Source organism: Chelonia mydas, chromosome 14 (genome assembly GCF_015237465.2).
Source record: "Chelonia mydas isolate rCheMyd1 chromosome 14, rCheMyd1.pri.v2, whole genome shotgun sequence".
Lineage (NCBI taxonomy): Eukaryota > Metazoa > Chordata > Testudines > Cheloniidae > Chelonia > Chelonia mydas.
The window spans coordinates 11,606,697-11,624,932 of NC_051254.2; the positions used below are offsets into that span (position 1 = coordinate 11,606,697).

General features: G+C 40.0%; 1 long non-coding RNA gene across 6 annotated transcripts in view; it reads right to left on the reverse strand.

Annotated features, from left to right (window-relative positions):
• The window catches only part of LOC122462910, a 147,691-nt gene that overhangs the window by 103,824 nt on the left and 25,631 nt on the right, over positions 1 to 18,236 (reverse strand). The window lies entirely within an intron of this gene.

Here is an 18,236-nt window from a genome sequence, read left to right on the forward strand (position 1 = left end):
GCTAAGTCAGACACCAATATTTTATTATCATTTAACAATATGTTGTTTAGCAGTAAAATATCTGCAGAAAGAGGCAGATGGTAATAAGGCTAATCAAAGTTGCCCACCTGGAAAATTGTAGTACTTGTTCAGTGTTAACACAATAGGCCTCATTTACCATAGAGGCACTGCATGAAAATAGGCTGGCATATAAACCATTATCTTTATTATGGTATCATTCCTGTTAGCAGCCTTTCGGTTTAAAGAATAACTGTAAGAAGAGATCTCCAGCATTCTATCGGAACCCTACAATAGTACTCCTCGAGGATGATTGCTGTTGAATACTGGAGTACTTCCTTGAGATTCCCCCTCCCCCTGCATTGCTCTGAAATCAAAGAACAGAATAATAAATCAAGTTACCCGATGTATATCAACTTAATTAGAACACAAAATGTGCAATTCAGGCTGTTAACTGGGTTCCTGCTGCTCTGTACCGGTAGGTCACCATTCCATTACCTGATGGATGAAAACCATTCACTAAGGCACAGACCCTCGTTAAAGGGAAAACATCCCATGCCTCTGCTTCCCCCCACATCATCATTTCTACACTTGTGGAAGGCACTGGGCACCACACAAGGGGATCTCTTTTTCAGCTGTCACAGTATTGAGGCCTAATTCCCAGCAGTGCTTTTATCTACATTCCCTTGGCCCTGCCAGCTATCCATCATGAGCATGGCTTGTGGAGAGCAGCGAAATTAACATCTAATCAACTTCAGGGAACCTACAACAAACACAGTAGACATTCCAACAACCAGCTACCTGTAAACCATTCTAACACAAACCTAATGACATCTGCCCCAATGGGCACCAGGCATACCAAAAAGGATGGAAGAGGCTGACTGGATGCACTGAGTAACATTCAGACAAACAACTTGGACCAAGCCAGTTGTCAAAGGAGATTAAACATCCAGGCACTTCATCAAGCAATTAGTGCTACACCCATATGATTGACAAGGTGACACCAGGGCACCCCAAACATTCCTCAACAGCAACCACTACAAGCCAAATATCCTCGCCTGGGTGCCTGGAAAGGAAAAGGCTCTCCTCCTCAGGTGGCCAGCCCTTGCATACCTCCTTCTACTTCAGGGAGGGCTTTAGAGTGAGCCTGCTGCCCTTAACTACTAAAAACCCATCTCCCTGCATCACGATTATACAGTGCTAGGAGGTACTTGGAGGGGCCAGTAAACCTGGAGAATAGGCACTGTAAGCCAATCAGAGATGGCTGTGGAGAGCCCATCCATCCCCCAGCACATTTAGCAAATCATTATCCCATGAGGACTGGCAAAGAAAGGTATGGGGTATCCAAGCACTGTCAGTGGGCCAAGGCAAATATAGTTCCCGCTTAAAGAGGAACCATATTTTTTTACGATAGGTACAATAAAAAGAAAAAGTGAAAACGAACACCACTTTAATTTGTTCCTGCTTATGCTATTCCATCTCACTCAGTGTTTTACATGGCACTATAAGTGATAGCAGACTGTTTGCTTACAACTAATGAGCCATTAAGTAGAATCCTAGAAGATAGCTAACAAGACACACTTCACCAATTGGATCTAATTAATTACTCTAACGATAAAGTCAAGTTTCCTTCTTTAGATAGGAAATGCGTATACGCTGTTCCAAGCTCTGTGCAAACATTTACTCCACAAATGTTTGTGTGTATTGCAAATCAATTTAGAAAAAGAATCAGAGACAGTGTACATTTAAAAGATGTGATGTGTGAAAATAGGTCCTCAAATCTAATCTGAGGTCAAATAAATTTTGAGCTCTTTTTTATGACCCAGTGTTCTCGAGGTAAATATTAGGCATGGGCTGGAGTTATTATTCCTATTACTACACCTCAAAAATTCTCAAGAAACTTTGAGGAGTGAATAAGCCAGACAGTCTGATATCCAAAGAGCTTTGATAGTCAACATTACCATCAAAATTTTGATATTCAGAGAAAGGGGAAAGATGTACCTGCCTGCCACATTTTCTAGATTTGTTACACTGTTGCTCTATTGAAGACAGATTCTAATTCTGCTCTCACTTTCATTGGTGTAAATGAGGAATAACTGCTCTGAAGGCAGCAGTTACACCTGCCTAAAACAAGCATGAGATCAGAAGTAGATCCAGAGACTCCAGAGAGACATGGCAATATTGCAAAAAAAATTGCAGTAACAGGTAAAATGTAGCATAGCCAGCATTTCAGGAAATACTTGTGATACGAAAATTTATGCAATGCTTGCAACCTAACCACCAACAATCTGTATTATTCATATTATTTATATTTATATTGCAGTTAGGCTTGGAGGGCCACTCTCAGATATCAGGGCCCCTTTGTGCACTGTAAAAACAAGTAATGGAAAGACAGTCCCGTGTATCAGAGAGATCACAATCTAAGAGTATGACAAAATGCAACAGCTAGATACCAGACAAATAAAAGTGAGATAGGGGACAAGTATGAGTGCTTTTGTATAAATTGGTAGTCTCTGATCAGAGAAGTCTCAATTATCCACAGTATGAAATAAAAGAAATGAACCAATTTTGTTTAATAATTGTGTATGCAGCCTTTCCATTTGCAAGTAAATTTACTAAGTTTTTTTGCACTTTCCATTGGATTTCTTTTCTCTCGCATCCAGTTTGGAACATCTTTTTTTATTGTCATTCTGGGACTGGATCAACTAGAAATAATGACTAGATGCCATAGTAAATCATGATGGGACAGCAATTAACTTGTGGGTACTTAATCAGGGTATCTGGCAAGAAACGAAGTCTTACAAATGAACAAGTGTGTGTGGGGGAAATCACATATAAAGTAATGGGATGTACGATCTATTGCTACTGGTGACTTCAAATGAGATTTATGTATTTAAATGTATATGGAGCGTAATAAAAGATCAGCCCATCCAAAGCTTTAAGTACCCTTACCACAAAAAATAAAACACACTGTCAACTTCCCAAGTCAACTGAAATAAATTAACCCCACACTCAATTCCAAAGTTCCCCACCACTGCTACCCAGCACTACCCAATACCAATTTCCCTATGAGCAGCAGGAACACAGCATGGAGACCACCAATTATAGTTGCTGATTACAAGCCATATTATGCTTCTTTAAGGCAGTCACTAAGATGGTATGGGTAACAAGGTAAAGCATTTGTTTCTCATAGTATTGTCCAGTAAATAGGAAGTTGTGATTCTGTCTACGAAAACTTGTTTTTGTGCTAAGAAAAGTGTTCAGTTTTGTACTTCATAAGTTATGACTAGGTGGAAATCTGCAGTTTTCCCACAATCCCACTTAAAGCTTTAAAATGTCCTGACATTCTTTAGGCATGTTTATCTCCTCATCTCTCTCCCTAAAGAACTCCTCTTTACACACACTCATAGCTTCTGATTTGCTCAGGCGCTGCTCCTGTTTGTATCTCACGAAGGAACCAAAACAATACCATGTGACTTCCGTGACCCATCAGGCAGTTTGAGTAGCAAATTCCAGTTTCAAATACTGGACTCAGTGATCCCAATGAAGAATTTACAGGCAGTGAAGGTATTTGCATTTACCAATCAGAGGCCACCAAACCAGAGGTTTTGACCTCACTCAACTCCCATTGATTACAATGGAAGCTGAAGGTAGTCAATACCCGTCAGGAAGCTCAAAACACCTTGTAGAAATGGGTATCAGGTGCATATGGTTGTTACAGATAACGGGCCTGATTCTTGATTGTCTTGCACCTTGTGTAGTCATTTACACCACTACAAGAGGAATGCAAAGTACATATAAAGAGCTGCCAAAATCAGAATTTTTCGATCCACTTTACACTCTTTTTTGCAAGTGCGCAAGACAATGAAGAATCACTCCCACGTGTAAAATAGCTTACGCTACAAGCCAACAGGGCACAGATAGATAGGAACATCACAGATTTAATCAATCAATCTGGAAGGATCCCTCAGTCAGCAGTGTCAATATAATTTAGCCAACCAACATCAGAGTGCAACTAGTGGAAAAAGTCCTTTAAGTCAGCCTACAATCATTTCTGTCCTTTGTAAGAGCCATTGCTGTGAGCCTGGTCTTCATACAGACTGGAATTCAGAGGAATCATAGGTTCTGTAGATGCCGGGGTAGGAGCTGTAACAATTCTGTGTGGATGTCAATTGAATTTTATAAAAATATGAAACATTATGCTTTATTAAATTGCAACACACCCATTTCCTTTGCCCCATGCCCTGTATAAAAATATTTAAAAACAGTGTGTATATTTTGGATTTTCATTTTTGGCACATTTTGGTTTTTCAAGAGAAAAATTATTGGCCTGATGCTTTATGGTGCCAAGTACTTTCTAGGTACCCCTAAAAATACCCCACACCAAATAAAAATGACAAGGTATAAAGGAGCTGAGAACATTCAGCAACCATGCAGGAAAAGTTTACCACAGTGCTTTAGTGGATCTGCCCCTATATGCAGATATAGCCATGTTGAGTTCCAGTGCCTTAAAACAATTTAAAATATACATGCTGCAGATATATTTTCCCAGCATGGGAATATTTTGACTTTTGTTCCTAGTGCAGTAGGATTGCAATGCACCTCCTGGTCATGGAAATGACTGATTTATTATTGAATAATTTATTGAATGACTGATATATGAAATGAATTGTTGTATATTTCTATGGCTTCAAATCTGTTGGTTCTGCAAAGCCTTTTGTTCTAATATTTATAAGATATCATGGTAAAACGTGTTTTACAGGGAGGCATTAAAAGCATATAAGTCTTTTGTGAATGAACCATCACTTCAGAAATTACTTTTAACTACAACTAAAATGGTAGGTTCCTATTGTGCTTTGGTCCTAGGAATTACTGAAAATAATTACTTATATTATTTAATTTGGTTCTTTTTTCAGTTTTCTTACAATATTGTACATCCTAATTTCAACCGTAAGAGAAAAAAGTCCTGTAGAATTTAAATAAAAATGACACAGTCTCTCTGTAGGTTTATTTTACCCATTCTATACAATTCTGCAGCAGCAATCTTATTCTGCTTAAACCTTATAGATTTTAGAGTCCCTTCTACAAAATTCCATTGGCTTAATCCCTGTTGAATTCTATACAATTTTTCAAATAAGGGAAAAGGGGGATGATCATTTTCTTTGTAAGCTTGTACTAAATATTTGTAGGTAATGCAAATCCTAACAGCCTAGATTCAAAATGAACAATAAGACAACCTGTGACACAATTAGAGTGTTCAACACCAGACCACACACAGAAATAAAAAGCCAACAGCTCAGTGTAGCCAATCCTTCCTCACGAGTACTCTTTAGTCACTAAAGATAGTATTAGACTATTGATTGCCAGTTGATCACCTATTTTTAATTGCAATGTGTGTCATTTAATTTGGGATTACACTGTCATCCTATCACACTGCTCACAGCCAGATCAATTATTTTCCAACGACCAAGTGGTAGGAAAGTGTCACAACCCCCTCCATGGGCTATGGGTTTGGAAGCAGGACCTTCAGCATAGACCTCTACCACTTAAGATACAGGGTCGATTAGTTATGTACATGCAGCTGTCCTCCATGTATCAGTCCAGGGGAGGGTCTGAGGGAGAAATACAAGATACAAACTGAGAATGAAGGTCCCAACAGGCCAGAGAAATAACATTGTTTGCTGGTTTCATGGGAAAATAGAATTTAAAATATTGGGTCCAGTTCTCTTTTACCATGCACCTTGTATAATCTTTTACACCAGTGCAGAATAAGTGCAAAATGCTGTTGAATAAGAATGGTAGAATTTTACACCTACATCATGACTGCATGAGGGGGCAAGGCAACGCAGGGTGAGGGCTATGGCATTTTGTTAACTAGTTTCACGAGTTTTCACCAGAAAGCAAGAGACGTGTTTTGCCAGTAAACAGGATCTTCTAATTTGTAACACTGAGAACTTGAGGATCATCATGGGGAAGAAGAAGCTGAAGGTCAAAGGGTACATTTTGCCCAAGGTGATAAAATCCAATCTTTAAGGCCACACTGCTAACAAGACGACCTTCAGGAAGGAGGAGGGGAGCCATGAGGCTGGAGCAAAGTAGCAAAGTTTTGAGAAGTATATTCAAAAAATTAATTAGCTAGCCAGAATTGCCTCTGCTGTTTGACAGGGAATGTTTTAAAAAAATGTTTAAAACAAGATGGTGTTTTAAAAGTTACACACTTCATTTTTGTGGAGGACACAGAAAAGAAGGCACAAAACTAGGAGGAAGTTTTCAAATGTGAAAGAAAGAATAGTCCTCCAAAACATACAGAAAAGGGCAAATGGCCAGCATCGATCCTCCTTATAAATAAGACCATGGGACGCAGAAGCTAATAAGGTTAGTGCCATCAGTATTTTGCTTTTCCTTCCAAGCTTTTCAGAGAGCGAGGCAGCACCCTACACTACTCAGAACAGCTAGGCTCATGCCAAGGTTGTTTGGCTTTCACCTGCAATCAAATAGACAAATTTCAGAGTAACAGCAGTGTTAGTCTGTATTCGCAAAAAGAAAAGGAGTACTTGTGGCACCTTAGAGATTAACCAATTTATTTGAGCATAAGCTTTCGTGAGCTACAGCTCACTTCATCGGATGAAGTGAGCTGTAGCTCACGAAAGCTTATGCTCAAATAAATTGGTTAATCTCTAAGGTGCCACAAGTACTCCTTTTCTTTTTGCGAATAGACAAAGACTCCAAAATAAATCATTAATTTTCAATCAGAGACTTATTTTGGTCAACATTTGTAAAAGATTGGCTATTCGTCCATACACTTAACCGCTCTGTATATTTGCACACACCAAAATACACACATAAATGAAAATTCTAATGCAATCATAACAGAGCGAGAGTGTGTGTGTACGTACACGTATGTACATACTGTGGAGTGAGGGACAGATGATCCCAAAGCCATTTGACTTCTGTGAAGATCACTAGTGTCTGTAAGTAAAAATCAAATTCTGTTTGTGGACCATAAAGTGGCTAGATCCACCACAATAAAATTTTCCCTTCCAATAATTTGCAAAGTTGAGGCTGCTCAGTGCTTCTCAGGAGGTCACCAGCATTCTCAAGAAACAGTCATGGGATGGGTGGAGAAACATTTTCAAAAAGGTACAAAGAGCAGTTAGGTGCCTCTGCCATGGAAAACCACTGGGACTTCACCTTCCATCTGTCATTCATACCTTTGAAGTGTTCACCCTAAGACTCACCCCTAAACTCAGAAAAAATTGCCCTCCTGGAATTTATAGACTCAGAATTTAAAGGTCAGAAAGGACCATTATGATCATCTAGTCTGACCTCCTGCACAATGCAGCCCACAGAATCTCACCCACCCGTTCCTGCAATAAACCTCTCATCTATGTCTGAGGTATTGAAATCCTCAAATCATGGTTTAAAGACTTCAAGGTGCAGAGACTCCTCCAGCAAGTGACCCATGCCCCATGCTGCAGAGGAAGGCAAAAACCCCCCCGGGCCTCTTCCAATCTGCCCTGGAGGAAAATTCCTTCCCGACCCCAAATATGGCAATCAGCTGAACCCTTAGCATGTGGGCAAGATTCACCAGCCCGATACCCAGGAAAGAATTCTCTGTAATAACTCAGATCCCATCCCATCACAGGCCACCCAAGTTACAAGTTTGTGTACTTTCACTTCAAAACTTGCAGCACAACATGTTACCTTTGTTTTGTCAGCAACATCATTTTAAGCAGATCAGGAATTTCTATGTACAAGAAGAATCGGCAAAAACCACACTTCTGTCAGAAAGGCCTTGGCCCAAGCATTACCTCATCTAAATTCATTCGCTATTCACAATGACAAGTCTTAACATATAACAAAAGTTCTTAATCTTACCATTTAGCAATCCTTTTTTGTATTTCAGTATCATATTCAGTATGTGTATATCACACCCCTTTAATCTATTTGGTGAGGAGGTTACAGAAAACACGATGATTCCTTAATATCAACATTTCTAATCTTCTTTTAAAATGGATTTTCAAAGGCCTTTTTCATTCAAAGTCCAGTTTTAATTGTTAATTGTTACAAAGAAAATTTCATTAGAAGTTTTCCTGAGAATGCATTTTGAGGGGTGTCTCATTTTCAGGGCCTTGATATTGAGTTGCTTTTAAGGGTACCTGCAACAGGTAAGAGCAATCCAAGGACTCCACAAAACCTCTGCAACAACTTACTTGATAAATTAAGTGACATAGTCTGGAAGAAAGCTGAAAAGCGTGTGATAGGTGGAATTACGGACACTAGGACAGTGCAGTGATCTGAGGTAAAAAGTAATTGCTAGACATTAGCAAAGGTGGAAACGCATGAAAACAGACTTTTGTTAAAATAAGTATTGCAAAAAAAGTGTACTATTTGTCTAAATGGTAAAAAGATCTATAATATCCACCTTTTCAGAAAATGAAGTGAATGTACTGTAGTTATTAACAGTGAACAAAAGCAGTTTTAGTGGGGGTATGACCCAAATGAGACCTGCAAAGTTGGGAACAAATCCTTCAAATAAGTTATTACTGATATAATATCTCTCTCTGCCCAGGGAGAACCCAGGTTTGGAGGGAGGGGAAGACGTGGGTATTGCAGGCTAGAAAAAATGAGATGTTTTGACATAGATGTGTGGTAAATTTTGCCATAACACATCTCCACCTTAGAGCTGGCCTTTGAAAGAAAACCTATTTGGCTCACTCCAGCAGTCTGAAAGAGGATAGACATAAGCAGCACTGTTCAGCGGTAATAAAGTGAGATATTTTAATATCAATGCGCCAGTACTGCATTCCCATTAACCCAAAACATCCACTGAAGTCCAATATACAATTTACACTTGGCATTTGTCAGCATCTTACTGGTGGCATCTGTCTCACTGAAAAGTGTCACTTAATGACAATGGCAAGGGTGGAAGTATTTTCCATTGATTTTTATGAGAGTCAGATTAGGCTCACAAAGAGGCCAAGTCTCCTACTGAAGTCAATAGCAGGAGACTTATGCAGTGGGAACAAGATCAAACCTAAACTGGTGTATTCAACATGGCTTTTTTGATTACCGTAAGACCCCACACTATTGATAAAGACCCCAATGCACATCTCTACTTTGAAGGCAAAAGCAGTTTATAACAATGTTTGTTGAAAGCAACTTAATTCGGTAGCTTGTGGGCCACACACATACTTATCCAGTTAGGGCCAAATCCATGGCTGGGCTACATGGCAGTGCAAGGATCCAAGACAACAGAAGACACCCCACTCCCGCATTCTTATGTTGGCTACCCATATCACAGGTAGCAGTGCAGGAAGGTATGCAGGTGCCACAGAGCAACTTACGTTCCTTTTCCATGCAGGTGGGCCGAAAGGGGTGGAGCCTTAATGCTGTCTCCCAAGGTGTCAGTGGTATAGGTGTGCTCCATCCTGCTCCCTCCCTGGAGTACAGGGAAGATTGGGAGAAAGAGTTGTGATTCCCCAGTCACATCATCTCCCCTGGACTGATTCAAGGGCACTCCTAATGCTGAGCTTGTGGCAAAGCCACAGCTGAGCCCTTGGGTTGTCCCAGGAAGTCCTGTGTGTGTGTGTGTGTGTGTGTGTGTGTGATTTCAAGTGGCTTCTGATTGGGGGTGAGTATTATGGCCAATAGCCAAGGATGTGTTGTTTCAGGCCACATGGAAATACTTGTGAACGTAAACGATGCTCACTTGAACAGTGGCTGCAAGATTGGGCCCCACTGCACTTGCTTGTAGTGTTGTGTTAAAGTTGTGTGCCAAGTGTTAAGATAAAATATGAAACATTACAAGTACCCATATATGCAACGAAATGAGAATCTGCAATCCTTATTCACACATGTAATAATTACTCAAGAGGAAATTGATGGGGAGTGGCCCAATCCCCCAAACCCTTATGACTAGATCTGGTCAAAATTTTCCAATATATCTGTCACTGAATTTCCCCCCCCACAATTGTTAATTTTTTGGGGTTTACCAGACACTGTTTTCATTAAATGTTTTGAGAATTATTTAAATAAAAATAGAAAATAGGTACATTTCAAAGCCTATGAAAGAGAAAAGTGAATTTTAGGACATTGTTTTCTCATTTTTAACCAGCCTGACATACTACTGACAGAAGCACTTGTTAATGAGCTTAGGCCCACAGTACTGCAACGTAATACGCAAGAGGGACAGAGTTAAGGTCATGCAGGCAATCTTAGATTTCCTTTTCTTTACTTTTGAGCTGTTATTTGTTCAGACCTAGAGTTCTTTTAATATATTATTTTGTGTGGGAAGTACAACACACTCTGTAGTAGGTGTAGTGGGCCAAACCAGTAACAAAGTCCCTACCCCAGAGGGCTTGTAGTCCTAGGACAAGCTGTTACAATATTTTGGAACAGATTAGAGAGAAAGCACATGGCATGGCGTGACCTTTCCAGAGAGCGTGCGTGGTGGAGTAAGTGAGTTTGCAGAATTGTTTTGAAAGGCAAGAGCAGGAAGCCTGACATATTGGGCCCAATCCTGCATGCCATCCGTGCATAGGAATGCCACACAGAGAGAGCCTGCAGGATCAAGTTCACGTATGGCAAGGTTTTTGCAGGCATACAGGGAATCATGGAAAAAGCACAGGGCTTGTCCGCAGATGAAAGCTATTCTGGAATCAAGGTCAAGTGTGAGCTTAAAGCAGAAAAACTACTCCATAATAATTCATTAGTACAAAATTACTCATGAGTTAGCATCAGGATAGGGTAAGAGATACATAATTCATGGAATTTGGCACGTTATCCCACTCCACACTGTTGTATCTGCTGGTCAAATCCTGGCTTGACCCATTATGCTTTTGTCATTTTTGCAGTTATCGGTACTCCCAGAAGCCAGAGGATCCAATAATGGTGACTCATTTCATACTTAATTTAAATTGCGTAGAGATAATTATCTGAGCAGATTTTCTTGATCTACTGCTGAAGGTTTAACTACAGGGGAAAAAAAGACTTTATAAAAAGGCCCCATAAACATGTAAAGTATCATTATTCCTAATACACACCATTATACTTGATGAGATGTTATTACTGTACTTAATGAGTATTACACTAAACTACTCTACTCACTCAAACTGTAGTTACACTAATGGCAGACACTGGGGTCTCATCCACAAATGCTGTATTTAAACATTGGTAGCATTGACCCAACAATATTAGCTGGTACTGTACACTCCGATTTTGGGGAAGATCTAAATTAGAGTGATTAGAGAATCAAAACACCTAACCGTTACAGTTTCTGATTACGTTTGTATTCATAGGCATCACAACATTTCCAGACAGTTTCACTCACCTCTACTCAAGGGAGAGCTGCTATGTGTGGACTGAAGAGGAAAAAGAAAAAAATGTCTTGCTTTGTATGTAAATGATCACAAGTTCAAGCCCCACCTACTTCTCACAGAAGACTGATGGTCCCAGAGTTAGGGCTCTAGCCTTTGACTCAAGTGACCTGGGTTCAATTCCCTGCTCTCCCACAGACCTCCTATATGATATTGGGCAAGTCAGTCTCTCTGTGCCTGGTGGCACATCTATAAGAAGGGGATAGCAATAAGAGCAGGATATTATCCAGTGCTTCTCATCAGTAGATCTCAGAGCCCTTTACAAAGGAGGCAATGACCACAATTTTACACATTGGGAAACTGAGACAGAAAAATGAAGTGACTTGCAAAGCTCACCCAGCAGGCCAATGGCAGAGCAGTGAATGGAGCCCTGGTATTCTGTGTTCCAGTGTAGTGCTCTCTCACTAGGCCACACTGCCTCTCCCTATCTCACAAGGATGTTGCAAGAATAAATATGGTTAAGACTGTGAGGTACTTATGACTCTCATTACCATAGTATCTGGGAGGCACCTTAGATGGAAAGAAAAAGCCACCAAAAAGAGGCACTATGGGTAGACATGCACTATGGGATTTTCACAAGCATTCCTGATTCCATTGCAAAATTCCCATTTGCTTCAGTGGGAGCAGAGTTAGGCCAATGATGATCACTTTTGAAATGCCTACCTATGAGGAGTTTTGATTGAGCAAGGACCACAAGACTGAGCTGGCCCACAATTTGCTATCGGAGGCCCTACATACACACACAGTCCCCTACATCAAATAGGGCCACTTGATCAGAAAAGGCCAGATAGAATATTGGAGTTAATAAATAGTGCATGAGAAGAGTGTGTATGTAGGCTGATCCCACAGCCTGCCTAGGAATAGACCCCAAAGTACTGCAAGATTGGTTCAAACTTAAACAAAACTCAGTGAAGTCAAAGGGGGTTTTCATTGAGAAAAGGACACAACCAGAATACTGGTTCCAATACATGAACATTGGAAGGATCCAATGAGTTCAAATATTTGAAACTTTAGAAGGTCCGATGTTCAGCAGGCCATAACTCAACACAGCTCCATTGAAACTATACTGATTTACACATGCTGAGAATGAGACAGGATATTTTTAAGACTTAGTGGCAGGCTAGGGATGCAGGAAAAATTAAATTGTGTAACCAATTTATTTTTTCATACCTCATTTTACTGCATTGTGTCACACAAACTATTTATAATGGAAAATTATTCCCCAAAGCCTTTGATTCAAAGAGGAGCGGATAGATACTAAAGATAGATAGCGGATAGATACTAAAGTCAGAAGGGACCATTATGATCATCTAGTCCGAGCTCCTGCACAACGCAGGCCACAGAATCTCACCCACCCGCTCCTGCGAAAAATCTCCCCCCTATGTCTTGATCTGTTCCTTCAAAACACTTTATTTTGTATTAAAGGAGAAGTGCAGTATTAACCTTATGAATATCAAGTCAAGTTTTTGACCATTGAGCCTAATAGAACAATGATTAGTATTGCTTTCATTTAAAAAGCATATTTTAGGAGAAGAGGTTGGCTTCAAGACAGATTTTAAAAAATGAATACTATGTTGTTTTCAACCATCTTTTGAAGTTTCTGCATTGAACTAGGGCATTAACCAGTAAAAGATTTTCTGCAAAGATAAAATACTTTCAGCCTAATGTTTGTGGGGCCTTTTACAGAGCGTTTTGATATTGTGAAGAAAGCCTAACGATGCATATTGACATAACATTTTATTTCTTAATCCCCATAGTCATATGAAAAAGTCCTCCGCAATAGAATGTTTTTTAAAAAGTATGCTTCCTATTAAATGCAATACTGTACAACTTGAGCCTCTCAAAATAGAAGGGCTGCTTGGTCTAGTGTGTAGGGCACTAAAATTGGAGTCAGGAATTCAGACTTCTATTCCTAGCTTTGCCAGTGACCTGCTGTGTCAAGTGGTCAAACCACTTGACGTCTCTGGGCCTCGGTTTTCACTCCCACCCTTTGTCTTGTCTGTTTTGGTAGTAAGCTCTTTGGGATAGGGTGTGTTTCCCCATGATGCATTTCTATGGCGCCCAGCATATTGGGGCCCTGATCTTGGTTGAGATCTGCATATACTACAGTAATATGTAAAAATACTATTACTGATTTATACCCATACTGCACAAGCATAAATGACCAGATAAGGTGCGAGGTTGCAGTAGCTGCTTTGGACCCAGGATATGAGAGAGACAAGGTTCGTGAGGTATACTATCTTTTATTAGACCAACTTCTGTTGGGGAGAGAGAGAGAGCGCAGCTCTGTGTAGCTCAAAAGCTTGTCTCTTACCAACAGAAGTTGGCCCAAGATAAGATATTATCTGGAGGGACAAGGTGGGAGAGGTAAAGTTTAAGGCAGTGGGAAAAACCAGGCCCTTAATTTCCCTAAACTACTAATTGGCAATGCTTTCTGATTTATGAACACACATGATAGTAGTTTGGGATTTCCTGCTATTAGTCCCCTCGTTGTCATCAAAGGGTTTCCAGCAGTATTTATTCAGGATATATTTGGGGCATCTACAGGCTAATTTCACCAGGAGAAAAGGAAAATTTCAGATTAAATTGGAAGGCAAATTGCAGCACTCGCAAAAGTTTGTGAATATCTGAGTCTCAATACATATTCATCAGTGCATTTAAAAAAAAACTAAAACAATAGTGCTGGCTCATCATGCTTACAGGAAATGGTGAAAATTGGTTGTGATTTGTTGAACTTTAAAGGGGTTTTAAAAATGTACTTTGCAGTGTAGTCTTAGACTGTGAACATTCTTTTAGATCTGGATACAAGCATCAGCTTAAAAAACAAGTTACTTAGGGAGTGCCAGGCTTTTCTATTTACGCAGTGAAAGAGACCCTGGATCACCTTTTGGAAATTCTCAGAAGCTGGAGAATCACAGGAGATGGTAAGAAAGATCCTGCCATCTCGATTTCCCGCTTCCACCACCAACATACCTAGAGGAAGGACTACTGAGTTGTGAGCCAGGAGTTCTTTTCCAACCTCTTTCAATGGTCAGTCATAAGTCTATGTACTTCACAACCCATACATAGCCAATCCTCACATACCTAAGCATAGGAGGAAAATACTTCATCTACAAACTGGGGAAATACAGTAACTGAGACCCAGATTGTGTTCTAAGGTTACAGGATAAGTTTGTAACACAGTTCCTCCATTATTCAGAATGCCCCACAGAAAAAAAAAGTAGATCACAACTAACATACATCTGTAAAATGGCACTAGTCAGACATTTTTGAATCCCCACATGAAAAAGTGCTATGTATGTGCAAAAGCTATTGTGCTCACAAAAGGAGTTGAAAGTGCAAGCCGGAGTAGTTCAACTCTAACACTGAGTTGTGAGTGTAAAAATGCAGATGTAAATTGTACTCAACCTTTCCTGAAAAGGTAGTGTTATCACCAATCAAATGATAGGCTAGAAATATGAACAAAGAGGTATCAGTGTCCAATATAACACGGTGTTCCACAAAATGATTTTCCCCTCACAGAAGCATTAGAGTACCAGTACACTGTTATGCCTTTAAATTACAAGAAGGCTAAGCAAGATCTTTCATGTCAAGTTTATTAAGCTTTAGATACAGCAGAGGTTGTTAACTACTTGTTTTCTGTTAAAAGATTTAGATACATACATTGTGCCTTTTAAATATGTGCATTTTGAGATATGCCTCATTCTCTACTTATTTCAGAGTAACAGCCGTGTTAGTCTGTATTCGCAAAAAGAAAAGGAGTACTTGTGGCACCTTAGAGACTAACCAATTTATTTGAGCATAAGCTTTCGTGAGCTATGCATCCGATGAAGTGAGCTGTAGCTCACGAAAGCTTATGCTCAAATAAATTGGTTAGTCTCTAAGGTGCCACAAGTACTCCTTTTCTCTACTTAGTAGACCATTAGTAAGCAAATATCTGCTATTGGAAGGTACATTTTATGGTCAAAATCCTCCAAACGATTACTGGTGCAAGGAGCCCCACAGATTTCAGGTTTGCAAAACAGGTCCTTAATACTGCAGATATCCAAACCGTTGTCTGAAGTGGGAAATGAGCTCATAATCTTGCAGGATCAGACCCTTAAAAGGAGCTCAGTGATAGCTGTACAAGATGACACTTTTCTTAAGAGACCACAGTAAGTATCCCTGATCCCACTTGAAGCCTCTGACTAATTATTGTTACTATAATGACTGCAATCAGATACCATAGAGACAGGTTCACTATAAGAACCCAAGTATAAGAGAGGAAAAAAACAGAGTAATACCTTTTTATTTTACTTCTATGCTAAAAATTCTAAGATGAAAATTGAGACACAGCGATAGCTTCCTGTAAAATAAAACATGAGTCTACAAAGACAAAGTGCTTCCCTTTCCCCTCTAGTGTTCTCAGACGCTTGGGTTCTTTAACAAGTCACCGTAATAGATTTAATTAAGTTTCTCTTTACCATTTACACTAGTATTTGCTGCTGAAATGCAAAGAAACTTTTCTGAGAAGGAAAGACTAGTGCTGATAGTAATGTTCAGTGGGATTTACTATACAGTCCCAGGCATCTTTAATATTAAAACTGTGCATTCAAGGTCTTATTTTACTGAAGGCATGCAAAGAGAGGTTTCAGAGTAGCAGCCGTGTTAGTCTGTATCCGCAAAAAGAAAAGGAGGACTTGTGGCACCTTAGAGACTTATTTGAGCATAAGCTTTCGTCAGCTACAGCTCACTTCATCAGATGCATGCAAAGAGAGTGCAAGTAGCGGGATGTACAATCGGTTCATCTACAATTGTTCTGCCACTTACATTAAAATACTCAGAATATCCTTAGTCTTAAAACACAGGCTGACAATTTGTTAGTTATCTTTGAGCAGGTCAAATTTACATAATACTAATTTGTCCTGCATGGTATGTCATTTCCAATTAAACTGTCACCTGCCATGAGATGGCAGCACATTCATAGCTTGCTACAAGCAAAAGGTGAGCATGCATAGGGAGACAAATCTGTGAAACATATTCTAGGTCCTCTATAACAGTGGTTCTCAACCTGTGGTCCGGGGGTCCAGACTATGTCTAATGGGTTCCATGAAAGACAGACTGAAAACTGACTGAACAGAATATAGTGATCTATACAGACAATAGATTTCCAAAGGGATCCACACTGCCACTCAAATTCCCAAAGGGGTCTGAAAATTTAAAAAAGAGGTAGAGAAACAGTGTTCTACAGCTTTGTCTAGGGAGATGAAGAAACCATGTGTTGCTTCATGCATACAAAATAGAACGTGGAAGGGGACAGCCACTTCTACTTGTACTTCATTGGGTTTAGAGACACTCAGCTCTGGAGTGAAAGATTGAACTGTTAAACAGGACATATTGGCTTCAACTAGTTACGTGTCTTAATCAACATTGCCACTTTAGAGCATGGTCCAAATCCCGTGTGAATCAGTTGGAATCTTTCTATTAACTTTAGTGGGCGTTGGATCAGGCTCTTCATGAAATACAAGTTTAGAAATAGTATGTGGATTACTGTAACACATAGGAGCCTTACTCATGGACCAGGACCTCCCTGTGCTAAATGCTATACAAACAGAACAGAACAGAACATGGTCCCTGCCTCCAAGAGTTTAAGTGTAAGAGAAGAGAGAACAAATGGCTATAGTCAGAAAGAGAGGTAAGTAAAAAGGAACAGACAGTTGGTCGGCATGAGAAGCAGTTGTCTTAGCACACCAGCAGCCTCACAGTTGCCAAGGTTTTGTAGGAATCAGCACAAAGGAGGGAGTTAGGAAAGATAATGTGGTAGCTTTGCAGATGTCTATTACCGTAAGTCTCCATGATGCACAGGAATGGTACATGCAGCACTGGCTGACAGAACCCTGACCCTACCCTGACCTACTCTGCCTTTGACATCTTGTCTTTTCTTAGACGCATCAACACAGAGGTGGCACTGCTGAAGTGATGTATGTTGCATTAACATACTAGTACTGGAAGTACCACAGGATTCTCATCTCCAATCCTAATTAACAAGGAACAATAGTGAACCTCTCACAAAAGATCCTTAAAGTGGAGTGTATACATTGTTCTAGTTCTGTAAAACTCATTTAAAGAATCACACCACTTCTCTCTTACGTTCCTCACAGTCGATATCACTGGCATGAGACACGTAGACTATCAGAAGCTTCTCTGAATCTCTCATCTTGGCTTATGAATATCAGAAAGTGTACTTTAACCATGTCACCCAAAAATATACAACACTATCAACAGCCAATAAAGATGAAAGCAGTAGTGCTAAATGCATCCGCTGCAACTGCGTAAGGAGATACAGAACAAGCTATATATGCTGAAATGTTTGCCCTACCCTAACTAATGAAACCAAGTTTCTACTTTATTGAATTCTTCTATGCGTCACCAGAATGTTTACGTAAAAAAGCCATTGCAGTAAACTTATGACGATTAAAATCTTCACAAAACCTAGGGAATTTCTATTTGAGGCTTAAATCTCCAGTACCCAAGCACTACAGCACACACCAGGAAAGCTGGTGTCTCAGCGTAGGTATTGGCGATTCAGAGCCAAATTCTGTGTGGCCTTCTGCCTTCTGCCCCAACGCATCCTCAAAAGGGGTAACTGTGCCTCTGAAGCACAATATTGCCTCTGATCTTCCAACTGTACAAGGAGAGAGGATGCTGCCTTGTCCCACGCTATCGCCTCTCTACCTCCTTTCCCATTTTGGTGAGGTATATTTATATCATGGTTGCAATATATTGCGGTGCTATCTTTAAAATTAGTCATGTATAATCACCGGAGGGCCTCCCAATGTGAGGGGTCTCTCTCATGATGCAGGCACACTCCGAGTCTGAATG